Below are 18,568 nucleotides of genomic sequence, written 5' to 3' on the forward strand. Positions count from 1 at the left end.
GAAATATGAACTTCTTGAAATAGTCAGCCTATAGCAGGAAGAACAGAGGCTAACTAAGCCTGAAATTTAGTGGACCAAGCTCCACTAACAAGTTTAGAGCTATGAAATAGATCTTTACCAAAACATAATTTGTTTGACAGACTGCTACAACTGAAAAATTCTTTGTTTGTCATTATATTCAGCGCTAAAGAAGAGATAAGTATGAATAAAGTTCTCCTGATTTCGAAGTGGGATTCATTATTTCCCGCATTTAGGAAACGGTACGTCACGGCGCTTACGCCTCTTAACTCAAGAATAACACATTTAATGAGAAACTGGTTCGGGAAAATATGGCTAAATGGCATCTTAGTTAATGCTTCTTCTAAACTCGGATATTTAAAGTTCGTATATTCACCAAAAAAAGATAGAAATTAGTGTATTGGAGTTGATGGCACAAAAAATCTTTCAAATGATGGAGCTTTGAAATGATCAAACATTGTACTCCTGCAGAAATTGTTTTGATAATTTGTATTTTTCCAGCAGCCTGTTTATATTCAAAGGTATGTTTTATTGTTTCCTCAATGCCCGTAGCCTACTACGCAATGAAGAATACACATCAGGAGCGAATTACTTGCGTCAGTTCAAACAAGCATGCTATCAAAAGATGCTGTCTCATCCTTTAAAAAGATTGACATTTGAATAGAATTTTATAAACAGAGCAACTTTTCAATACAGAAATTTATATAGTGATCATTTATTGACTGCACCCGTAAATACCTACAACTTCAAAAATAAGGTGTAGATGGTAGACCAAGGGAAACAATCTTGTAAATTCAATTCTATGGTGAGGAGGTAAAATGTCGCGAGATGCCAAACGTTTAACAATAACCAAATAATAAAAATAAAAAGCATACTTACACCTGCAGCGCCGCATGCAGGTCTCATATGTGGGAAAGTTATTTCCATTGTTTCCACATCCTCCATAAATAAATTGGTAGCATCTGCCGTCTGCTGGTAGGTAGAACCATCTCTCTAAAGACGCCCTACATGGACCAGTGCTCGGTCGCCGATAGCAGACGTCCCGTCGCCCTCCACCTGCGGGATAATATATTTAGCTTATTTGCAATTTCTTCCAATGAGAAATATCCTTACCAGCGACTTGTACAATGGTTATTCATATTATATTATGAGAACATGGCTAGAGAAGTGAACTTTTACTTGGCGATATTTTTACGCATGTTTGTTGTGATTTGAAACATTACACAACCTTACTTTTTTTGAACAACAGAGTTTTATACAAATAACTAGAGAGGAAACTGGCACTAGCGTGAACGCGAACATGGCAGCGGCGCTTACGCTTCAATGAGATGGGTATTTCTGGAACCGGATGGCGTTGGGTCGAAACGGGCCTATGGCTTTACAAAAAAAAATCGTATTTACGATTTACAAAACAAAATCGTATTGCCCGGTTTAGTAGTAGAAAGTTAGTGACAAAAACCTGGTTCTGTACAAAATAAAACGGCGCGAAAAAAAGAAGAAAACGCACAGTCTAGGAGGTTTGTGGAACAGGTTTGCCACTTGCCCCCAACTACAGAATGACGCATACTTCTTTAAAAACTATTTGTAAGTTTAGGCCCTGGTGGTTTGCAATAGGAAGAGGAAACTTTTGTGCTCATAAAAAAAAGAAACCGATTTTGGAGAAGTTCTTGCCTTAATTAGCGACATTAATCAAGATGTGTTCCTATTAGCCGCCGGTGCTGCTGTTCTACGCTGTAGGAGCTGGCGTTCGCTTGAAAGGCGCGGCTGTCCCAAGGAATTCGCTACGGTCGTCAGCTTTCACAATACATTGCTCTGCCGAATGAGCAGCGCCGCAACTCCCAATTCGCAGACAACTTCGCCGCACAGAGCACCGTCATTTGTGTTTTCGTGCTCGCTGTGCGGCAATGAATTGATAACCCACCGAGTTGGCAACTCTGGTTATAAAACATTCCACTCAGGGTGGCGTCAGTGCACGCGAGGCATGCAATTCAAGGAGAAACGTATTTTTCATCGCTTCTCCCAACACCCCGCGTAAGCAAATGCGTTCATGTAAATCAAAAACGAAAACGAAACTACCTGAAATTCATAGCAACTTCCACAGGCCATCGTCTGCCAAGCCAAATCCAGAACTACCCCTCACGCCCATGGAGGCGTACGGTCGCAGCGCCAGATTTCTCTCTATTTGTATTGTATGCAACTCTATGGTTTGAACTCACTGGCCTAAAATACACTGCACAGAAGACCTTCTCCTTATATGCGGAGGAAAGCAGACTGGATATTTCGGGCAGTAATTTTGATAAGGAGGAGAACATTGTTTTGTGAGCTGTTTGACTAAAGACCTTTTGTACACATACTACGCGAACTTTATGTACCTGCTTATTACAATTGTTTTTGGAATGGTTGCACAAAAAAATGAAAAAAATTACATAATTTCGCTGGTTTTAGGGGGAAATTGCCGCATTACGCACATTATTTTTTATTTGACTGAATGCCGATATTGTGCTTTGGCGACATCTGCGTAATATCACAATAACTCGCCAATTCTTACCGCAACCACGTTTCGAACTATCAATAATAAACTCATATTTTCAAACATTACTTACCCCACCAATCATCATCCCAGAAGCTATCGCAATGTACGGTTGACCCTGAAAAAAAGTCAGAAAATTGTAACAAAAGTTGACAACTCTACCAAATCTGTTCCGCTTATGTTACAAGAGTTAGGTGACCCATAATTTATGAAAATTATTTTTTCTTTTAAAGAATCGCTAAGCCCTAAAGTTATTAAGTTATTATTATGGTACAGCAGTATAATAGCAACAACGTTACTACCCCACTCTCCCCCCCGGTAACATTTTCTTATGTGTTATTTTATTCCTCGAGACGCTATAATTTTGCGTTGGGTATTAAAATGATCACTTCTGCTATACGCGTAATACATGTGATTTCGTTATTCCCAGAGAGGCGTCCGTAGACCAACAATTCATTTGAATGCTACATCAACAGGAGCTATCTGAGGACACTTGGTAAGTCTGCGTACACTTTATTTAACAGACTAATAGCATTGTAATTTGTGTTTAAATACTCCTTATAAAATAACCGACAATATTATTTTTTTGGCACTGCGGAATCATCATTTCAAAGCTAATAATGAATCGTTGATTTATCGAAAAAGAAAAAAACATGTTTGCTTGCCCGAACTTTGTAACAAAATTGGGATCATTGCCGTATTTATTGCGATGTTATTTGTAGTTCACTATGCGTGTACAGCAAATAATTTTTTTTACGAAACGTGTAAGCAACCTGAATCCCGTGCATTAGCCATTTCTCTCTTGTAAAGAAATATCGCGTAATCAGTGTAATAATAATTAATGACAAGATAATAATGGACAGGTAGAATTTTCAGAAGGTACTTTAACGGTTAGTTTATTCATCTCCTAAATGAATATCAAGTGATAATCAATAGCCGGTGATTGATGCCTATTTTTAAATCTCTGGCGTTCGATTCAATGAGCGCCATGTAATTACTAGCACTCTCCAAAGAGATTTGTTGTATTTGTGCCTGCATGCATTTCCATCAAGTGAATTTTTTATGCGCCTAAATAGCTTTTTAGACGAAGAAGTACTACAATCTCGACAATTGTGAAAACATGAGCGTAAGCGTATGCCATGAAAAAAATTGGAGCATTCACGTAACCAGCATGATGAATAAAACTATAGCAGAATTATTAAAGCTAAACGCTTTCGCCTCATGCATGTTCTTTTTTGCACGCATGAAATATATCCAAAATCAAAAACCTGTTGTAGCTTCTCTGTTCTGTGGGATGAACTGAAATACCTGTGATAGGTGTCTAACGAATCCTGAATGTATGTTGTTTCGCTGCTGTATTGCGATTTATTGCGGTGCCAAAACCCCATTTAGTACAACTGTGCGGTAATTATGTTTGCATCTGAAGATCAGCCTATTTAAACGTGTAGTCTTTGTTACTCTTATTGCAGTGCGATGCTGTTGCAGGTACTACAAAAATCTTTCTACGATGCAAACTAGAGTGATTCGCATGTTATTTTGTAAATTTCGCTTAAACTGCACAACGACCTTCTCAGTTATTTTTCTGGATTGCAGCTTATTGTTTTTCCCTTTCCCCAGTTCCCAGACTCTTTGCGAAGAATTTGTGGAAAACTGTTTTCAAGGCGTGTGCTTAGCCTGCAAATATTGTTCATATATGCACAAAAGGACGAGTTTCTTGTAGATGCAATTTTCCACTGATGGCAATTTTGGCTTTTGAGTTATTCCCATTGCTATGAGGTACCAGCTGGATAGCTTAAATAGAGCGAGCCAACATTGGCGACACTACGCACCTCCCAGTGGACTAGCATTAAGAAGAAATCTGTAAAGACGAGTTCTTGCTTATGACGAACCAGCCGGGAACGTTTGTTTGGTTTTCTATATACTCATGCCAAAAAATCCGCTTAAGGGGAACACCCTCACAGGAAATTTTCGATTAACACGTAGAGCATTCGGGGTGATCGCCACTAAAAGCGATTCTGGGTAGCGAAGATAGAAGCCTTGGCGGGGTGCGGCGGGGTATTCACAAGAAGAGAGCTAAAGAAATGTAAAAGAAGGCCACAGTGCCTAGTTGATTCGCCCTGAGGAATAAGGGAGGGTGAGAGACAAAAAGACAAGCACATCGAACTAACACTTTTCCCACCCTTCAACCCTTAGAGCCAGCGGCAAGCCAAAGAAAGAAAGAGCGGGGCTAGTTTTGTGGCAGCTCTGCTCTGGAGGTGGGAGGCGCACAAATAGGAAGACAAAAATCTAAACAAAAACGACACGGAGAGTTCGTGTTCAGGAACGAAGCAGCCGTCTAGACCCATGGTCTTTCTCAGGCGGAGCATGTGAGTTCGAATTGGTTCGAATCATGTGGTTGCTTAGAAATAGAGGAGCTTCCTCTGTATTTCTTCTGCGTTGCTGCTTGAGGCAGCGGTTGTAAGATCTCTGTCACCGTTTGGACTTGATAATATCAGGCGAGAGCACTTAATCCGTCTTTTATAAAGTTACGCTCTCAAATAAATGTTTTTTTTTTGTAATTTTTCTTTATAGTAAGGGAACTTCATTCACAATCTTGAGGGAGGACATTTTCCTGCACCTGGGTGTGTTTCCTATTCTTTTTTGTAGATCAGCATGTGATAAGCCAAATTTCTGATAAGACGAAAATGTTATCATTGTTTCTCGCAGTTCATCTTAACTCTAGTTTCTTCAGCATTGGTCTCGCAATATATTTTCGGCATTTGTGTTATCCGAATGTTGGGAGTAAGTATTTTCTATTCATTATTACATGCGTTTGTACTGGTGTTTAGGCCTTCGCAAATACACCTTCATATTAAAAACGCACTATGAAATTTCATACTGTCACTGTGTACTAACGAGGGTGAGCGCATATCCTCGGTTGGTAGAACTGAATAGAGGAGATGACAAAAATTGAAAACTCTTGGTGTTTGTGAGCATCGTATTGAAGTTTAAAACAGATACTGTGTAATTACGGAATGTTGAAATCATAGAATGGACCTCGAAAAGAGGTACCTTATGAAAAACTCTATTTTTTTTCCAAATTATGTGCGTGAAACGACCATTTTCAGTGAAGGTAACAAAGCAGAAAACCTGTCTCATCGACCATCAGCGCTCTCACGGTAAATGTATCCTTGAATCTTCTCCGAAAAAAGGTATACACATGACCAACCTTCTGTGCGAAATTCGGGGCCGACAGCAAGCAAGATTTAGTAATGAAGTATTACCGAGCGGGTATTAAGATATGGTTTCGGCCAGCGAGTTGCTGATTTTCGTGTTGGGGAGTAGGGAAACCACCCGGAATGGTTAAAAATTCTGGTAATGTTTTCAGAGCTTACTTCAACAAGACTGACGAGGAATTTCTAATATTGCTCTACGCAACAGTACAACTTTCTACGTTGTCTTTAGCGATGGTCGAATTGTCATAAGTCCTTCGGGAAAAACACGTTCAGGAAGCTTTTTTTAAACATGCATATAAAAAACTGGCAGGTTTGATTATGAAGCAAAGTTGCATTAATACTGCTCATCGCTTGAAACTATATCCGCGTCTTAGTATGCCGGACGTGCGACTTGGTATGAATAAAGAATTACAGTTTTATTACGTGAAACCAAATGACACGATACAATGAAATATTTTTGTACTGAATAAATTTTAAATGCATGTTTTTCTGTGCGGTGTCTACTGTTTCACCGCAGAAAGTTTCTCCAGCATAGCTACATTATGTACCACTGAAATGCACATAACCTCTTCCCCTTAACTATGTATGTAATCCATCTACAATTATTATATTTCGGAAAAATAAACTCTCTCGTGGTCAACAAGGATCAGAAAGTTGGTACCATACCTTTACAGGTTTATAAAAGTGGTCAGACGTTCCAAGAGCAACATTTAAAGCGGCTACCCAAGATGGGGCTATGAAAGGTATGCACATATTTTAGATGGAGGGACAAACAAATATTAGGACGCAGGTTCAGTTCGGACGGTACTGGGCAGAATCGGTCGGCGGTCTCGTGTACATGTCCAAGTCGTTCACTTGACGCAGATGCGGTGATAATGAAGATGAGGGGGACTATGACGACGCATACGTCTCTTACGATTATGGTGATGTTAATGACATTGAATATTTGGATCAACTCTAGCGTTAGTATATTGCTTTAGAGGAACAGATATCAGCTGTGTATAAGGGAATACTTTATAGCTTTGTAACGAATGTAAGTGCGCACGCCTTGACTGATAGACAAGGGCCTCGCGTGTCTGTAATTTTGGAGCTTTCATATGAATAATGAGACTAACGAAATACTCCAGATCCTGTGTGTCATTACGTTTCGAGTGGGTGACGGAGGAACTGATGGCTAAGGTAACTGTGGCCTTGGAGACGAAAAACGAACTTGTACATTGACAACAATATTTTAATGGAAGCTACTGAGCGTAGATGATTTCCAAACTTCCCTACGCCTATTTTATGCATAAATGAGCAAAAACAACACACGCTTATTTTACGATACGTCTACGGCAAGAAACATATGTGAGCTTACATGTGGCTGACAACACGCATAACAGTAGCACAAGAGCAGACATGGCGGCCTTCATGACGCAGCCGATATGTGCGTGGAAACGTTGTGGGGGCAACACTAGGAGGAGTCCTTCTTTTATTTTAGAATACATTTAAAGGATCCAAAGCGGGCACTCGTCATACGTGGGGCCCTGTAAAGAAAACGATTATTCGTCCACAAAAAAAACAACCACACAAGACAATCCTACCCTTCTTTTGGGAAAACGCGTGTTCCTCTACGTTGACAAGCCATCGAAATCCTGCATTTGCTATTGTTATCTTACTGGTCGCTCTCGGGAGTATATATAAATTTCTCAGAATAAGGGCCGTTTTTGTTGGTCTGTACAGGTAGAGATTCGCAAGCTACATGCAGCAAAAAAAAGATTTGGAGCAAATCAATCATTCTTCAACCTTGCATATTTCAACGGGCGGTGCAAGTACATGCCAGGTGCAGAAGAAAAGCTTCACTTAGACCGAAAAAGAACGCCAGGTCAGTGTGCAGAAGCGTTCGAAATGACAAGGGGTTATCAGCGTGTCCCCTGAATGAAAATCTTAGAAATCCAAATAATGTATTTTTCTTATAGTCACTGAATGGACAACTTATTCGCTAACCATACCTGTTTAACACCTTAAAGAATTTTCTAGAGCCGAGCTATATTTTTTTTGTAAATCGGTTCATGGTAAATCTGGTGAGAGTGGGATCTTTACTACACGTTTTGTTACGTACGCTTTGTTGGCGTAATCAAAGATCAAGGCAGTGTTCTGACTTCCAAATTGTCTGGCGCGTTTGAAATATTAAAAAAAAACACGTCTCTGTTTTGGCAAAAAAAAACATTTGATAATTTTTAAAACATACCATACTTTCTTAATAAATTCTAAAATTACGCAGAAAAAGGTGAAATAAATGTGCTACCTTACGTTTTAGTTTTCACAATAAAGGAAGGTAACATTGTTAGAAGAAACACCAATCCGGTGAAGTATATTTATAGAACTTCAAAAATAACACAACTGTTTCCGGTTACACAAAAGTAGTCGGTAATGCCCGTTTAGTATTAGACCTAGTTTTCCTTCATTAAAGCCCGCCTGCGTTCACAGTTTCTGTTACAATGTTATATCCAATCAAAAATGCGTGCTGCTGTTTTGTCTTATAGGGGGTATTAAAGAACACCCCAAGCAAGGTGATCAAACTGCGAACATTTATTGTCATTCAGATGACCAATCCATCGTAGACATTCTTTGAAACTTCTGTGACAACCTCCCAGTTTAGTTGGTATTTTGTCGAATACCCTAAAATCTACCATTCACTTTTGCATCGACATATATGTTCCCTCCAGGCTTCACCGCACCAACCAAAACAATCCGTGGATATCAAGGAAATCATGCGGCTACATCGCAAGTATAAACGTGCAAACGGCGCCATTCCAATCCCTTTAACTCGGTTGACAACTTTTGCAGCAATTCTTCCTAAGGGCAAAGAGCAACATTTCTTGCGCACTCTCCCAAAATTTACCAAGCACTGTCCCGATTTGTTTTGGTGGTACTTAGGCGTTTCAACTAAAAATACCGGTCATATATCCATTAACGACTCACGAGTGACTCAGCTGTCATCGCTAACCACTTCAAGAAATGTTCTTACTCCGTATTCTCCTCAATCCAAGAAAGTACGTCGTTTATATACCCCTTCCAAATCTAGCTTTTGACTTCATAGTTTTTGGAGGTGTTATAAATATTTCACTCTATCACAAAACTTATTCTTAACTTGGTCGTGACAATATACCCAATGCCTTTCTGCATCGTTACCCTAAACCATAAGGACACATTCTTACTCATCTTTTTAGGCTATCCTTCGATTGCTGCAAAATCCCTAATGGCAGGCGAATGGCATGTCTTGGGCCAACCTTTAACTATTGAGACCGCCCACAGGCACACAACTATCACCCGATGTCTGTGACGTCTAGCACGCCCAAGATGTTTGAACACGTAGTATCCAATGTTATTGTTTAGTTGTTAAAAGCTAAAAATATTCTCAGGCCTTTGGTGCACGGATTCAGAAAACGCTTATCCACACTCACCCAGCTCATTGCCAATATTCGCGAATTCCCTTCTTCACTTCATATGGGTGAAAAAAATTGACGTCAGGTTTCTGGACTTTAGTAAAGCATTCGTCTGTGTCCCGCACAGTAAACGTATCCTCAAGCTTATTTGTCCTTGCAATAACCCCCCTAAAAGGAATCTAGCGCTATGTATATAATCGAAAGTGGTTTGTTGCAATAAATGACTCCAGGTCCGGCACCCTCCCCTAATTTCTGGTGTTCCTCAGGGCAGCGTACTGTGACCAGTACTGTTTTTGATTTACAATAATGGTACCACTGAGTGTATTGATGCATAATAGACAGGTTTAAAATTATTTTCTGGAGACTTTGTACACTTAAAGAGTATTTTATCCCCTTGTGACCACGTTAACCTCCAATGTATGCGTGATCACGCCTCTGAGTGGTGTGTGAAATGGGCTATGGAATTCTACTGTGACAAATCTGTATTGTTTCAAGTAACTAAAAGCACTGGCAGGCGCCTCGTAGGGATTGTGAAATCCCCTCCCCCTACCGGATAATGGCTGCCGCGAGAGCACTCTGTCTTGATTTTACCTAACCGGTCAAACCGCTTCCGCTCACTGAGTAGCCAGAGTCACTGTCAATTACTGATAGTTACGCTGGCTCATCAGTGAGCGGAAGCGGCTTGGCCGGTTAGGTAAAATCAAGACAGACTGCTCCCGTCCAATACAGCTGGTTTCGTTGTGGAACTGCAAGTGATTAGTCTGTATTGATTTTACCTAACCAGCCCAACCACTTCCGCTCACTGACTATCCAGCGTTACTATCAATAATTAACAGTGACTCTGGATAGTCAGTGAGCGGAAGCGGTTTGCCTGGTTTGGTAAAATCAAGACAGACTGCTGTAGCGGCCGCCATTGTCCGGTAGGGGGGTGGCGATTTCACAACACCTAGGAGGCGCCTGCCAAAGTACATATTATGGTTTTCTTACAAGTGAAGGAATATAAATATTTTGGGCTTTTAATAACTAACCGTCTGAGTTTGTCCAGTCATAAAAAAATTGCGGGTCAGCGTCTAGAAAGCTCGGGTTTTAAAGACAAACAAAAAGCCGCACCTGGTCATGCGAAGTTACTAGCCTATGATTCTATTGTGAGGCCTTAACTGGAACACATATGCGCAGCTCTGGAACCATTTTTAGAAAGGGTTTTTCATAAACTAGATATGGTACAAAGGAAGCTGTCCGATTTATTTATAACTGTTTTGACAGCGGTGCGTCACCTTTATGCCTCATGGATAACAACAATATAACTTTGAAAAAGAGGAGGCAGATTGCGCAAATCAAGTTTATCTTTTCACTTATCTCACATAAATTAAATATTAATCCAGAATTTTACATACAGCTCCATTTATCTCGCCATACTAGATTGTGAAGGGGTGGGCCACGTTCGGGTCTTTCAGAGGTTTTGAAACAGAAAATAAGGCAGAGGTACGCGCAGGGGATTAGTTCTGAAGCCAAACGAAGAGACATGGATATTGCATAAGGAACGATAACATTGCACGGGACGGCTCACCCAACACTAACGATAGACACGCAGAAATCGGAACGTCGTCCATGGGAATTTTGATGCGGCCGGACATTGTCAACGCAACAGCATCGCCTCGTAAATAGTGCCGCGATCATGCCAGTTCTCACCCTCGCAAGCGTGAGTAATGCCAGCCGGGCCCCGGCTGCTGCCCCACAGCTACTTGGACCACCGGTTTCCGTCACACTCGAACGCGGGTCACGCACACACAGGACGCCGAGCGGGCGGCCGAGCAGGTTGTGCTGCGTCCGGAACTCGTCTTCTCGGATGGCACTGGCGTCTTTCCTACCGGGACTGTTCACAGCGACAGACGTTCCACCAGACCTTCCGCCAGCCACACATGCCAGACTTCGTTCTCGCTCGGGTACTCCGGTTAATACCCCGTTGGGAATTGCCCAGAGGTCTTGCTGCGTGGGGGTTGCACTCTTCGACTTTCGGCCACATTGTCTCAATGACCCCTACATAGTGGACGTTTTGTAGTGCAGAACTATCCACGCACAGTCTGCATCGCTGAAGAGGGTCGAGTCGAAGACTTGGGAGCACTAAAATAACCAAACACTAATGTTCTGCTCAGAAGTATTCAAATTGAGAAAGTCCCAGGGCATACACTCATGAACGCTTTCACCCAAGGGGTGAGCAAATTCACCACACAAATTGAAACTTTCTTTTGGGCAGGCGGTTTGAAACGTTAGCTTTCTAAATAGCATTAACCTATTTGACACCACGGTTGGCACTCTCTTTTCTTTGCTCAGCAGGAAACTCATCCGTCTATATTATTAGGCTCATCGCTAAGCTATTTACAGCTTTATCTCATTAAAGCTGGACATTTTCACTCGCTAGGTTCTTTCACTCACACAGTCTGCAGTCTGACGTAGAAGTGGGGCTAGTGTGAACGACATGACGGCGAGCGTCTTAGCCTAACACTTGTCAAAGCACTGTCTGGCTAGCTCGTTAGTTCTGGTCTATTAACAACCATCGCAAAACCTCACAAGGCGTTTCGTATCACCTCGGAGACCAGCCCAATAGAAGGTCTCTAGAACATGGTACCCGGTTCCTCAGATAACTTCATGACCGTCTTCGGCATTCTCGTGGACCATTTCGATGGTGTCATCCGGGCAGGTCTTGGAACCACGAGTTTTTAGATGCGAAGCATCTCATGCTCGTGGCTGTGTCCCTTCCTCCCTCGTTTTCGTTGTCTGCCATCTGCACTATACTGCGAATGCACGTATTTTCAGCCCATCAGCATTTGGGCTGACGTCAGCGCAGTCCATTATAAAAAGAAATAGTTAGGCCGCGCCCGGTTTCGATCCCACAACTCCCTGGCCGCAAGGGGAGGTACATGACGCTCTTCCCAGTGCTCTACAAACCGGGACGGGAGCATGGGCTACGAACGCGCCTTGTGTCCTTCACTCATTCAAACTACGTCAAGAAGCTACTGATGCAACGAAGGCTGAACGTCAACGGAAACGACGAACTGTAATCTAATGGGAGCTTCAGTCGACCCCATGGCTGCTTCTGCTACTACTCAGGGTTCCCCTACGGGAAGATGGTGTAATTTTTTACTTCTTCCGCCGGCCGGCAGTTCACAGTCCTGGTACAAAACGTTGGCATCTAGAAAGAAAGTTCAGCAATTGCCGTTCCCCGAGGAAAAGTGTCTGTTCATATTTCTGAAACAGCTTTTCAGGGTGTCATCTTTGCGCTATTCCTCGGCGAGTTCACAATTAGAGGCGTCGAAGCAGCCCGTTACTGTTACTCTTAAAGCCGCAAGGTAGGTCTTTTCCTCGGCGACAGCAGAAACTAGTACGGGGTTGTCTTTAGACGAGAATTGTTGGGAAGCCTTCATTTTCCCTGGCTTCTTGGATATAGTGCATCTGTCGTCCCGGCTCAGATTCTGATTCCGAGGCGGCCGCACACGTAGTATATTGCTGAGGACTAGACCGTAAATAGGCTTCTTCATGCAAGCAGCGGTTATTTCCCAGTTAAAGTAAGGCATATAAATGTGAATCACCGCCTCCTGCAGTGTGTTTACTGAACCATTGACAAGAATCATTGTGCTGGTCTTCCCGGTCAGGCGGCCGTCTGAAACCAAGAAACTTAGTACGGTCGCTGAATTGCTTCCCGAGTCCCGCAGCTCTGTTCCTCTTTCGCCTAGTACCCGTACTTCGACAACGGGCATGTCTTCGATGAGAAGGGTGAAATTCTTGTGCCTCTTGTGATGGCGCATATTCTCGGTCTGGCTGCCGGATTTCTGGGAACGATGCGGGTTCTAGCAGCTATGACGAGCGGTAAAACATGTGGGCTTCGCCCAAGCAACCACCTTCTCATCGCCTCTATCGCACTTCACTGACTCTTGACCAAGCTTTCCACATATCTTGCACGTCGGAAAGTCCTTAGGTGTGTTGAGACAGTTCCCAGGACGGTGTTCGACTCGGGTTCAAAGAAAGCACCTTGCAGGTGGCCTCTTCCTCACATCAAGTCGTTCTTGGCGTAGGTCCCGTATATTATCAGCAGCTTCTCAAAGGTTGGGTAAACATTAAGCTGCCAGAAAGGGGTCCGTATACACTGCAAGCGTAGCAAGAGAATTGCACTCCTGTTCTTTTAGAAAAACGCCGAGCTTATAGCGACAGCAGCGAAGGAACTGCTACGAGATCCTGTGATCGCGGCCACCGTCATACGTCTTCGCATCTCCGACCATCTCAAAACAATGATGGAAATACCCAGATAGCCGAGCATTTATCTGCTTTCCGGTCTCGACATCTTGAGCCCGTGCCGTTCTAAACTTTTTCTGATTGCCTTGAGCTGTGAATCGGAATGGCTGTAGCACGGCCTTCTTGACGTTCTGGTAGTCGAGGTCCTCGCCTGTGTTTATACGACCAATCACCGGCAGGGCCTCTCCGGTGAGGCACATGCTCACGGTGGTACCCCATTTTTTTCTGCGGCCACGCTTGTCCAGTCGCCACCAGTTAAAAACGCTGCAAGTAGGCATGCAGGTCATCGCGTCTCTCATCAAACAAGGGAAGGAGCTTTTCAGGATTATTAGTGCGCGTCGTCAAGGCGGCTGCCGCAACCGGATCTGTCACCGGCACTTGATTTTGCGGCCCTTGCTGCATACGAGGTCGGCGCTCTAGATGTCTCTCCCTGTCATCCGCTTCCCGCTTGACATCACGTTCGGCTGCTCGCTCTGCCTTGAGCAGAGCCCCCTCGGTCTCTACGCGCGTGCGGAACTCCCCGCCCGACAGGTCTAAGTGCTTTCCGGCGGAGGCTATCAGTTTGTCCAGATCTATGCCCGAGCCTTGAATCCACGACCATGTCACTAAGATCTCCACTCGAAACACTCACGATCCTTAGAGGCTCGCCAATATTTGTGAAGGGGTGGGCAACGTTAGGTTTCTTTCAGAGGTTTTGAGACTTGGTGTTGGTCATAGGTGCACTCAGGGGATTATATTAGGAAGCCACCAAACGAACGCACCTGGAAATTACACAAGGAACGATAAAATTGCACGGGACGGTTCACTCAACAATAAAGATAGACCCACAAAAATCCAATTGTCCTATATCGGACTTTGGATACAACCGGGTACCATCGACGCGGTGACGTCGGCTCATAAATTGTAGCGCCATCATATTCGTTTTTGCCCTCGCCGGCGGGACTCATGCTGGCCGGGTCCAGGCAAACTCGAACGAGGGTCACCACTACACCAGACGCCGAACTGGATGCCCAACCTGTTGTGCTCCGTCCGGAGCTCGTCCTCTCGTGTGGCACTGGCGTCTTCCCTGCCAGGACTGTCCGCATCGACAGACGCTCCACCAGACCTTTCGCCAACCACCCACGCCAGACTTCTTTCTCTCTCGGGTACTCACGCACATACCCTTTTGGGGATTGCCCTGGGGTCTTGGTGTCTTGGGGTTGCACTCTTTGCCTTTCGACCACATGAGCACATGGACACACCGACAAGCACACTTTAACCTCAATTTTCACTCGCAATAAGCAGTTCAAGTATCCTTTTTCCCATGCTCACTTGACTAATGGAATGTGTTGACGGCGAAAGTGTTTTCTGCAGGTAATGTTTCCCATTCTGAAAAACATGTTATTGCGGTGCATTAGCATTTATGCCCTGCTGCCGACCCTGGTGTATGTTTTTCTCCAAAGACACGTTCTCTGTTCTTGTTTTTCTTTTTTGTTCAGGTTTAATCACAATTTTGTAAATATGTATTAGAAACATCGTTTTCAAATGCTTTGCTTTGAATAAAATAGTCTTTGTACACATCCACTTGCTTGGTCTACAGAATGCAGTACCTAATAAATAAAACAAATAAACAAATACCTGAAAGAAGGCAATTTATTGCACGGAAATAAAAATCTGACAATGCCGGAAAATGTAAAAGACTTTCACGAGGCAGAACACAATATTTCCCCTCTCCCCCGAACTGTGTTTTTGATACAGAGTGTGTCATTCTAATAGTGTAACCGCTCATCAAAGGAAACACTGTTACAGTGATCATCCGGTTTGTGGGCTTTCTCGCAAGGCAACTATAAATTTTAAATACAATAAACAAACTGCAAGGCGCATCGTTCCCCCAAAAGGTAAGCAGAAGGAATACAGTTATATATTCCCCAAGAACTCTGGCGATGAACTCCCCTTGAATCACTAGTTTTAAATCTTACATGTACCTTTGCATTGTGTGGGGGTGCTTGTTGCATCGGTGATGGTGTCCCAGCGTGATTGATTTGCCTTGTAATGGCTGTTCCGCGGCATGAATTGGAGCAGCTCTGCGCGGTCGCTGTTCTTGGGATAGAGGTAGTTTATCGCAGAAGCACCCGCTTCTTCACGGTCTTCCGTCATGGTACATTCCTCTCGCTGTCTCTAATCGTGCTCGCGAGGTTTCTTCACGGCGAGGGAATGGACAACACTTGTCGCTTGATTAGCTTCAGGTTTGGCTCTCTTCACTCCGTTCCGCCATGCCCGCTTCTCTTGAGCCCCGCGTTTGTGTAGGCGATTCCGCTGCGCATCTGCTGCTCATGTGCGTTGTTAAGAGTCCATTGCCGATATATTGAATACACAAAGTACCAAACAGTGCCGTGTTAAGTGAGCGTGCTCAGGTTTTAATGACGATAGCCGTTCTTGGGCTACTTAAACGCAGAAATTGTGGTCTGTCTGTCTATCTGTCTGGGAATAAATTCAGCCACACGGCCAACGTTACGCGAGGTTTGTGCAGTAGTCCTATGTACTAACAGCAAACTGTAGCCGTCTAATTCCAGTTCATGCGTTCATACTTGTCAACATTGATCAACAAGAACAATACATTACGCAAATGTAGGGGAGAAAATTAATATAAAAGGATACTTACAGTGTTCCTTTATAAAAAAATAAATAGATGCCTGATTTTCTCGAAAAAGAAACAACTAAATATACCGCAGAAAAAAAGTCACACTCTCTACTGCTGTCGCCGCTGCCACTATAGTTTCTTGCGGCATTTCAAGAATTGAGACAACAACAGTTAGGAAAATTTCCAATAGATCAGTCCCATGTTCTGCTTGGAACGCAAGTGGATTAGGGCAAAGTGGTTCTAGAAACTTTGAAGTCGAACAGCTCTACTCGCGCGCGTCTCAGCCGTAAGCCAGCGCTGGCATCGGGGCACCCGGCCTCAAGCAGTGAAACGCGGTAAATTTAAAGTGACTTGAGAAAACTTATAGCGTGTTCACTTCGGGAGGAATGCGACGCAAGAGGGACAACGTGAGCGGGAAATCTGGAAAGCGAATAAAGGCATTTACTTGGCAAGGAAAGAAGGAGGAAGGAGGAGGTACGTGGTCAATGCCGCTGCTATTTATTCAAGTAATCTTGGGTTGTCACCGTCTCTTAGAAATATTTAGCCCATAGCGTATGCGCTGTGTATGCAATATTACAAATAACGAGATTTCGTTTGGCATCACCAATTTGAAGAGGGTTCTTTTCTTTGAACGAGGAGGACCGCGATGCTGAATAAATTTTGGAATTTTGTGACCCCTCAGGGGCTACTTATTTAGCCTGTATGTACAGGCCACTTGAAGGAATGCTAGCAGCTGCAGCCGCAAGCTTCACAGGCAAGGCCTGTAAATTCGGCAGAAATGGGCAGGCACACCTGTCCAAGAAAGACCCGGACTAAACCGCGAGGTTCGCTAACAACAGGGCGCATCGCCATGGCGTGCGCGGTGCCCATTGTTTGTGGGACAACCACGGGGCTGCCTTTATATCCCTAGAAAGCGCCGGTATTGAAGGGGTTCCAATACTCGAAGTATATTCGGCATGTTAGTCTATGTTGAAATGCGGCAAGTGGCAAGCACACGCCGCTCCCCCCTCCTCACCTTGTAGCTGCATTGGTGCATCTTCGAAAAAAAATTTTGTCCATTCCTGCTCTTCAGGAAATTCCACGCTTGGCGACTTTCATGTCGATTTTCTTCCATAGCCTAAATTTCTTATGCTTTATTTGTTTTGTTTTACAAGGAATAGCTGCTCACGCCACGTGGTGGCAAGGCGCACCGCGGAGTTTCACGTTACACCAGGCAACACCGACTTCCTTAAATAACGCCCGCGCGACACTGAAGCCCGTTTAAATTGAGAGGGACTGTTATTCCAGGTGTATGAATTTGATTTCTGCAGGGTCCCATATCTAAAAATAATCATTAGCAGTGCGTGGACAATCAGCACAGGTTGTATAGAAAGGACAGGGTGTATTACGTTCACTGTGGGTATCCTTGTGCTTAGAGAGGCTAAGAACCCCTCTCGATGCTTGCTCCACAAATAGCCCATTTACAGCACTTTCAGTAGGGCTATGACCGCCACCATTCGCGGTTTTTACAGTTCGAATTTAACATTTCTCCTCATGGATTAAAAAGCCTAAGCATAGGCGCTCGCGATACACTTGCCGTTAATGTAACCACGAAAGGCGCCTGTGCTGGTGATACCTAATAGAAGTACACATTTGAAAATATTTCTCCGCGTCAGCATTGTTACAAAATGCGATCTGCCTTACAATCAAAGCACAAGCATGCACTGCATGGCTTTATTGCTTCAACTTTGAAGTGGGCGTCATTTGCTACTCTCTATGGAGTGAAAGTCAGTTGGGAAGACTATGTTAAACAAACATAAGGTGACTTCCTCTTTGCTCATAATTTGTGAGACAAAACATGTGATGGTGTATATGTTAATAAGCCGTTTTATATTTAGCATTCAAAAGGACCTTTCTGGTTGTTATGAGTCCAGTAATTTGGTTGAAATATTTCGTTCCGTTAGACTCATGAGTTTGGAATCGTTTGTGCCATCACAGTGCCATCACCACAAGAGAAGTGCAGGGCATATCATAAACCTTTACAAAAGACCACGTATAGATGACGCTGTAAATAGAAGAACTTATCTCCTCCTAAAAGAAGTGGGAAATCTCTATTTTAACCGAACGCACATGAGATCACAAAATTGCACCTTGCTAAATGCCGATTCGATTCTCTTCCCCAGCGGGCGTTCTCCGGATGGAGGTGAAAAGCGAAAACGCCCATGTGGTCCGTATTTAAGCGCAGGTTTATGATCCCGAAATGGTCCAAATTATTCAGGAGCCCTCTTCTAGGGCGCGGCTGAACGCCTGTGTAGAGTCGGTGGGTTAAACTTGATAATCAATTGATCAGTTGCACCTTAGGCGCGACCACCCTATAGATCGTTTTTTTTGGTAGTGGGAGGGGGCAGTGTTTGTCCCAAAGCCTAATTTCCGCCACAAAGTAAATTTTGGAAATATATAAAATTCCGCAATACCTAACCGCGCTGACTTT

The 18,568-nt window shown here is 43.6% G+C and overlaps 1 long non-coding RNA gene across 1 annotated transcript; it reads right to left on the reverse strand.

The window, feature by feature from the left end:
• Positions 1-979: 979 nt before the first annotated feature.
• On the reverse strand, positions 980-7,457 carry LOC144149217 (uncharacterized). The gene is made up of 4 exons (XR_013318235.1): positions 7,347-7,457; positions 7,121-7,289; positions 2,622-2,666; positions 980-1,074 (listed from the first exon to the last, which is right to left on the reverse strand). It is a non-coding gene; the product is annotated as an uncharacterized LOC144149217 (long non-coding RNA).
• Positions 7,458-18,568: the final 11,111 nt, after the last annotated feature.

Source organism: Haemaphysalis longicornis, unplaced genomic scaffold, assembly GCF_048455015.1.
Source record: "Haemaphysalis longicornis isolate Haplotype H1 unplaced genomic scaffold, Haemaphysalis longicornis Haplotype H1 scaffold_8, whole genome shotgun sequence".
NCBI classification, from domain to species: Eukaryota; Metazoa; Arthropoda; class Arachnida; order Ixodida; family Ixodidae; genus Haemaphysalis; species Haemaphysalis longicornis.